Consider the following 5720-nt stretch of genomic DNA (forward strand, 5'->3'; position numbering starts at 1 on the left):
GAGAAAAACTAGAAGTCAACAGCCCCAATTTTTTTTTAAGGGCAAAGAGTTAGTACCTTAAAATTTGAGCTTAGGAATAGAACTGCAACAAATATCTGGGGGTCTAGTCATAAGAAAACACTTCATGCTTAAGTATTTCAAATCGTGATGGTATTGAGTGAAACTGTGTCTGATTTGTTTATATGTAATTTTATTGGACCTTGCAAAACTGTCCAGAATGTTTAATATTCTTAACTTTAAAAGGACAAAAATATCTGTGCTTATTTGTTTATGTATCTGAAATCACCCTAGTGGCTCAGATGGTAAAGAATCTGCCTGCAATGCGGGAGACCTAGGTTCGATCCCTGGGTTGGGAAGATCCCCTGCAGGAGGGCATGGCAACCCACTCCAGTATGCTTGCCTGGAGGATCCCCATCGACAGAGGAGCCTGATGAGCTACAGTCCATGGGGTCGCGAAGAGTCAGACATGACTGAGAACTAAGCACAGCACAGCACAATCATACACAAGCTTATTTACTGGAGGATCTACAAGGTTATGCTTTGTACCACAAGATCTGTTCCTATTTAACGTAGACTTAAAATCTCATACTGCCTTAATGCAGTCCTGCATAGACCAGCTGTGTGTGTGACAGCCACTGTAGGTACCCAGCGTCATCAATCATTCCTGTAATCACTGTAACCATGGTAGGTAGCCACTGTTCCTTCTCTTGTAGATACTGGACATCTTTTTCCATGTCGAGTCCTGATGGAAACTAGCACTGAAAGACTGGCCCAGGCGCCTGTGCTGCTTCTTGGAGATGTTGTCTTCAGTCTCAGATTTGGCAATTCCCTGGGCATGTGTTAGAGGCTGTGATTCCTGTCTAATGGTTCCAAATGGAAAGTTCCAAAGGCCAAATCTTTGCCAGCCAAGTCTCTGGAATGCTAAGATGCAGTGCAAATTTCCTCCAACCTTCTTTGTCTTTTGATACTGCAGCCCCCTCTCTAGGGGCCAGATATATAAACATTCTGGATTTTGAGTGTTTAGATCAGTAATAATATCTGCCCATTTTGTACAGTGAATAGCAGAATTTTTCTGCTTGATTCTCCAATTAAGATACAATATTCTGCTTCCTGTGGTATGAGGGGACCCCTGCTAAATGCTTTATTCACCTTAACAGGGGTTGTTTCAAAGCCAATTGGACAAAAATAATGATTTTGGCAATGATAGATATAAACTAATGATTCATCTTTCAATCCATGAGTTAACTTCGACAAGGCCCCGGAAGCAGTTTCTCCAGCTGTTTTATTCTTCCCATGAGGCTTATATAGAACCATGTGGAAGTGGTCATTAATTTGTCTAAACCACCTCATAAGCATCGAATATCCAGTGAAGGGGCCAAACCTAATATCCTCAAATGGAGGTTGAAAGCCCAAAATATGTGAAGCTTATTCTTGTGTGATGGCTGGAAGGTTTCCAGCTCCCATTGTGCTGTGTAATTCTTGTGCTGTATACTCCTTGATAGCTCAGTGCTATTGTTCTGTTGACAGATTCAGTCCTTCCCAAACTCCCTTTTACCCTACTCCTCCCTTTTTCTTTTACTCCTTTCCACTATCTCTAGCTCCTCATTCTCCTCCAGTCTGTCAACAATCAGAAGATTCCAATTTTATCCCTTGACCTTCTGTTCTAAAACTTCACATTGTAGAAGCTGCTGTCCTTTATTTTTGTTTTAAATCTTCATCTATAATCAGTTGCTCTTAAATCCTGATCTTTTGCCAAATCTCTCCATCAAGCTCCAGCCCTTTAGTTCAAACGTCCTACAAGAAAGCTTCTCTGGAAATTTCTTCAAAACTGAAAAATTCAGTGTGACTTTAAACAAACTTCTGTTTGTCCTTAAAAATGCTCCATTTCTCCATATCACCAGTCCTCCTATAAATATGATGCTTGGAGTTAATGACAAAGCTCGATGCACTTTCAGATAGGTCTCCCCCTGATTTTACTGTTCCTCTGTCATTATCCTACATGTGTGAGTTTAACTCCCCCAGCTTATTTGCTGTCTCTCATATCTCCTGTTTTTCCCAGGCCGTAGCTTACTTTTCTCTAACTCCTTTTTTCATTGAGTAACTATACTATCTAATTGGGTCTTTCTATTATTAATAGATGGTTATCCGAAAGGCTATTCACAAATCCATTTACTAAAGCGTAACAACACCATCAGTACCACCTCCTACAACTTACAGTATTTTTACCACCTTTTAAAAACTGATGTATAGTCGATTTACAATATTATGCTAATTTCAAGTGTTCATCATAGTGATTCAAAACTTTATAGGCTCCCTTCATAGTTATAAAATACTGGCTATATTTCTTGTGCTGCACAATGTGTCTTGGTAGCTTATTTATTTTATGAACGGTATGGTAGTTAGTGTACCTTATAAGAAAGCTAATGATGTTTGTAACACACCACCCAAAATAAACACAAACACAGCAAGTATACAGGCCATTAGATAAATACACAGATGAACATGATTAGGCACAACTTCATAGGCATCTGTTGGTGATGGACGTAGTTGCCCTGGTTCTCAGATCTATGGGAATTTATAGATAAAGAGTCTGTGAAAGAAACTTTTTGTATTGTTGTTGTTTAGTCACTAAGTCATGTCTGACTCTTTGCCCCATGGACTGTAACCCTCCAGGCTTCTCTGTCCATGGAATTTTCCAAGCAAGAATACTGGAGTAGGTTGCCATTTCCTTGCCCAGGGTATGTTCCAGACCTGGGGATCAAACTCACATCTCAGCATTGGCAGGCAGATTGTTTACTGCTGAGCCACCTGGGGAGCCCAAAAGAAGCTTTGCTACTGTGTTATTCTCTAGTGGTACTGCAAGGCTTAGCAATTTGCTTGCTATTATTTTATGACTTTTAATACCTCTATATGGGTAAGAAATTATTATGTCTACCAGTTTGTCTAGCATCTCTAGCTTTGCAGTAAGACAAAATAAAAAACTGAAACAAAATAACTATAACTCTGACTAATTTTTATTTTAAACAATGTGAATAATATTATAGATAGCAAGTCAAGGTCCTGTCATTTGTGATTGGAAACATGTACTTGTTAGTTTTGTCTATCCGTTTTAAAATGTAAACCCTTTGGGGAGAATTCAAGTTGCACACTGGTATTTTTTTAATGAACAATAGTCTCCTTCAATCTAAATAATCTTAAAATGATTTTTTTCATTAAATTTAAAGACTTTAATAATGACATTACATCATCAAAAAAGTTGCGTAAGTACTGCAAAGGAAAAAAGTTGCATAATCCCACTAACCCAGTCCATTTGTTAAAAAGTTTTCTGTAATTCCTTCTAGTCTTTTTTTTTTTCACACTTATGATGTCCTTGAATGCTTGTCATCATAGTGTATATACTAGTTTTGAAATTTTACTTTATCATAAATATTTCCTTTGGCTATACTACATAATTTCCATGCTTCTCTGATTTTTTTTAAACAGGATCTAACAAGTGAGTTGGATAAAATTTGACTCAGGCCAAAGGCTTTCCTCCTTCACTGGCAATAGGCCAGCTGCCCATCAACTCTTCCCAGTGTCTCGTGACTGTGGCCCACTCTAGTGCCTGCTATTTTTCTCAAATAATTAATTTACAGGGAATAATTAAGACTCATTGCCTTGAGATTAAAAAGTTAGAATTGGCTCTATATGAGAGACTCTCCCTTGCTTAATGCCAACTGAAAAAAAAGGATTATGTTTCTATCTGTGTAATAAATTCTCAGACATCTAAACATCTCATGCTGAGAAAGAAACAGCCAGCCATTTCAGTGTTTAGAGATGCAAGAAATTTGAGCTTTTTCTTTTGGCATTTCTGTCATATTCAGCTGTCATTTTGGGCTCTCAGAACTGTCCCTTTGCTTATAACTCCTTTTGATCTGTGTTCATCAATTATTGCATCAGAAGTCCTAACTCTCAATTAGTTTGGAATTTAAATAGAAGAAAATAGATTTGGGTTGATTACAAACTCGAGGTCCTTTATTTTGTGTAATGGCCAGTTAATCTCTCCTTATATTTAAATCAGTTCTTTTCTTTGCTCTATTTATTTGTATACTTCACTAATACCCTGTACCATCTGTGTATTCCCAACTATGTTTTGGTTCTTATTTAGGGACTTTTATCAGAGAAACAGGTTTTTTTTATTATTTCTCTTTCTAATTTCAAAAAAATTCATTATTTTTAATGACTACTATATTTAATATCTAATAGAACTTGAAAATATATTCATCTTCATGCATTCATCCATTCTTATTTTTTCCGTTTGTTTACTTATTCATTTATAAAGAGTCCTCCTTTCTGGCAGGCAAACAGTTGGTTTTCAGTTCAAAGAAAGGGCCAATTTAGTCAAATAACAGCTTGTGACCTATTGATTTTTCCAAAACATCTGTGCATGAAATTAGAATCTGTTTCCTTGAAATGAAGTACTAATGTATCATCTCCTGTTGATAATATAAAATAAAATTTTCCCAATTATCATTTAGATTTTCTTTTCCATATCTTTATTTTTAAAAGCTCACAGGTTTTGTTTCTTAAATATTGGGATATATTGGGATTAAACTGACATTATATATGGAAAATAAGGTGTTCTTTTCTTTCACTTGCTAGTTGTCATTACATTTCATTATTTTTCCTAAAGCTGATATTTGGTCTGTGAATGTTCTTTGAAATTTCGGCTTGTTTCAAAGACTTTGGCTTATGTGGATGTACTGGAACTTTTTTCTTTCCTTTTTTCTGGATTTATGTTCATTAATTTTTTTTCTGCTCTGTTTATAGAGGCAAATAATTATTTTATCACACTTTTTAATCCTTTTCTCAAAATATCTTTGATGTTTTCTTTAAGATTATCCTCTAACAGTCCTCAAATACAGATTCAAACATTTGTAAACAGTTATTTTAGTGTAATATTGACCAATTAATAACTAGCTCTTTGCTGCCGGTTTATCACATTTTAAATGAAATAATACTGAATTGAAGCCAGGTTAATGTTAGTGACATTACAATTTCTTTTTCTCTGGATCACTGTTTGTCATAACTCTCCTAAAGATCTTTTCATGTATTTTAAGGTTGATTTCCTTTAGGACCGACTGGTTTGATCTCCTTGCAGTCCAAAGTACTCTCAAGAGTCTTCTCCAACAGCATAGTTCAAAAGCATCAGTTCTTCAGTGGTCAGTTTTCTTTATGGTCCAAATCTCACATCCATACATGATTACCGGAAAAACCATGGTTTTTGGACTTGGACTACATAGACCTTTGTGGGAAAAGTGACGTCTCTGCTTTTTAATATGCCATCTAGGTTGTCATAGCTTTTCTTCCAAAGAACAAGCATCTTTTAATTTCATGGCTGCAGTCACCATCCACAGTGATTTTGGAGCCCAGGAAAGTAATGATTTTGGAACAATGAATACTTTCTGCTAAAAGAGTATTTACAGAAAAAATAAAGCATAATCATTCCATATTTCATCAGATTTGTATCGCATGATGTCAGAGGTATTCCTTTTCTCAGGAGAACCATTCCCTACCCTGCCCCTTCAAAATACATTTATGATAGAACTTATATGTATTTACTAATTGTACAAACCCTCTGTCTTTTACTGACATCAATTGTAACCTTTTATAAATTGATTTTTACTTCTGTGACTATTAGGAATGAGTTTGATTTAATACAGATCAATATACAACTGTTA

The 5720-nt window shown here is 35.9% G+C and overlaps 1 pseudogene; it reads right to left on the reverse strand.

The window, feature by feature from the left end:
- Window positions 1-654: 654 nt before the first annotated feature.
- Window positions 655-1567, reverse strand: LOC100140644 (basic immunoglobulin-like variable motif-containing protein; annotated as a pseudogene).
- Between the last annotated feature and the right edge of the window lie 4153 nt (window positions 1568-5720).

This window comes from Bos taurus, chromosome 1 (genome assembly GCF_002263795.3).
Source record: "Bos taurus isolate L1 Dominette 01449 registration number 42190680 breed Hereford chromosome 1, ARS-UCD2.0, whole genome shotgun sequence".
NCBI lineage: Eukaryota > Metazoa > Chordata > Mammalia > Artiodactyla > Bovidae > Bos > Bos taurus.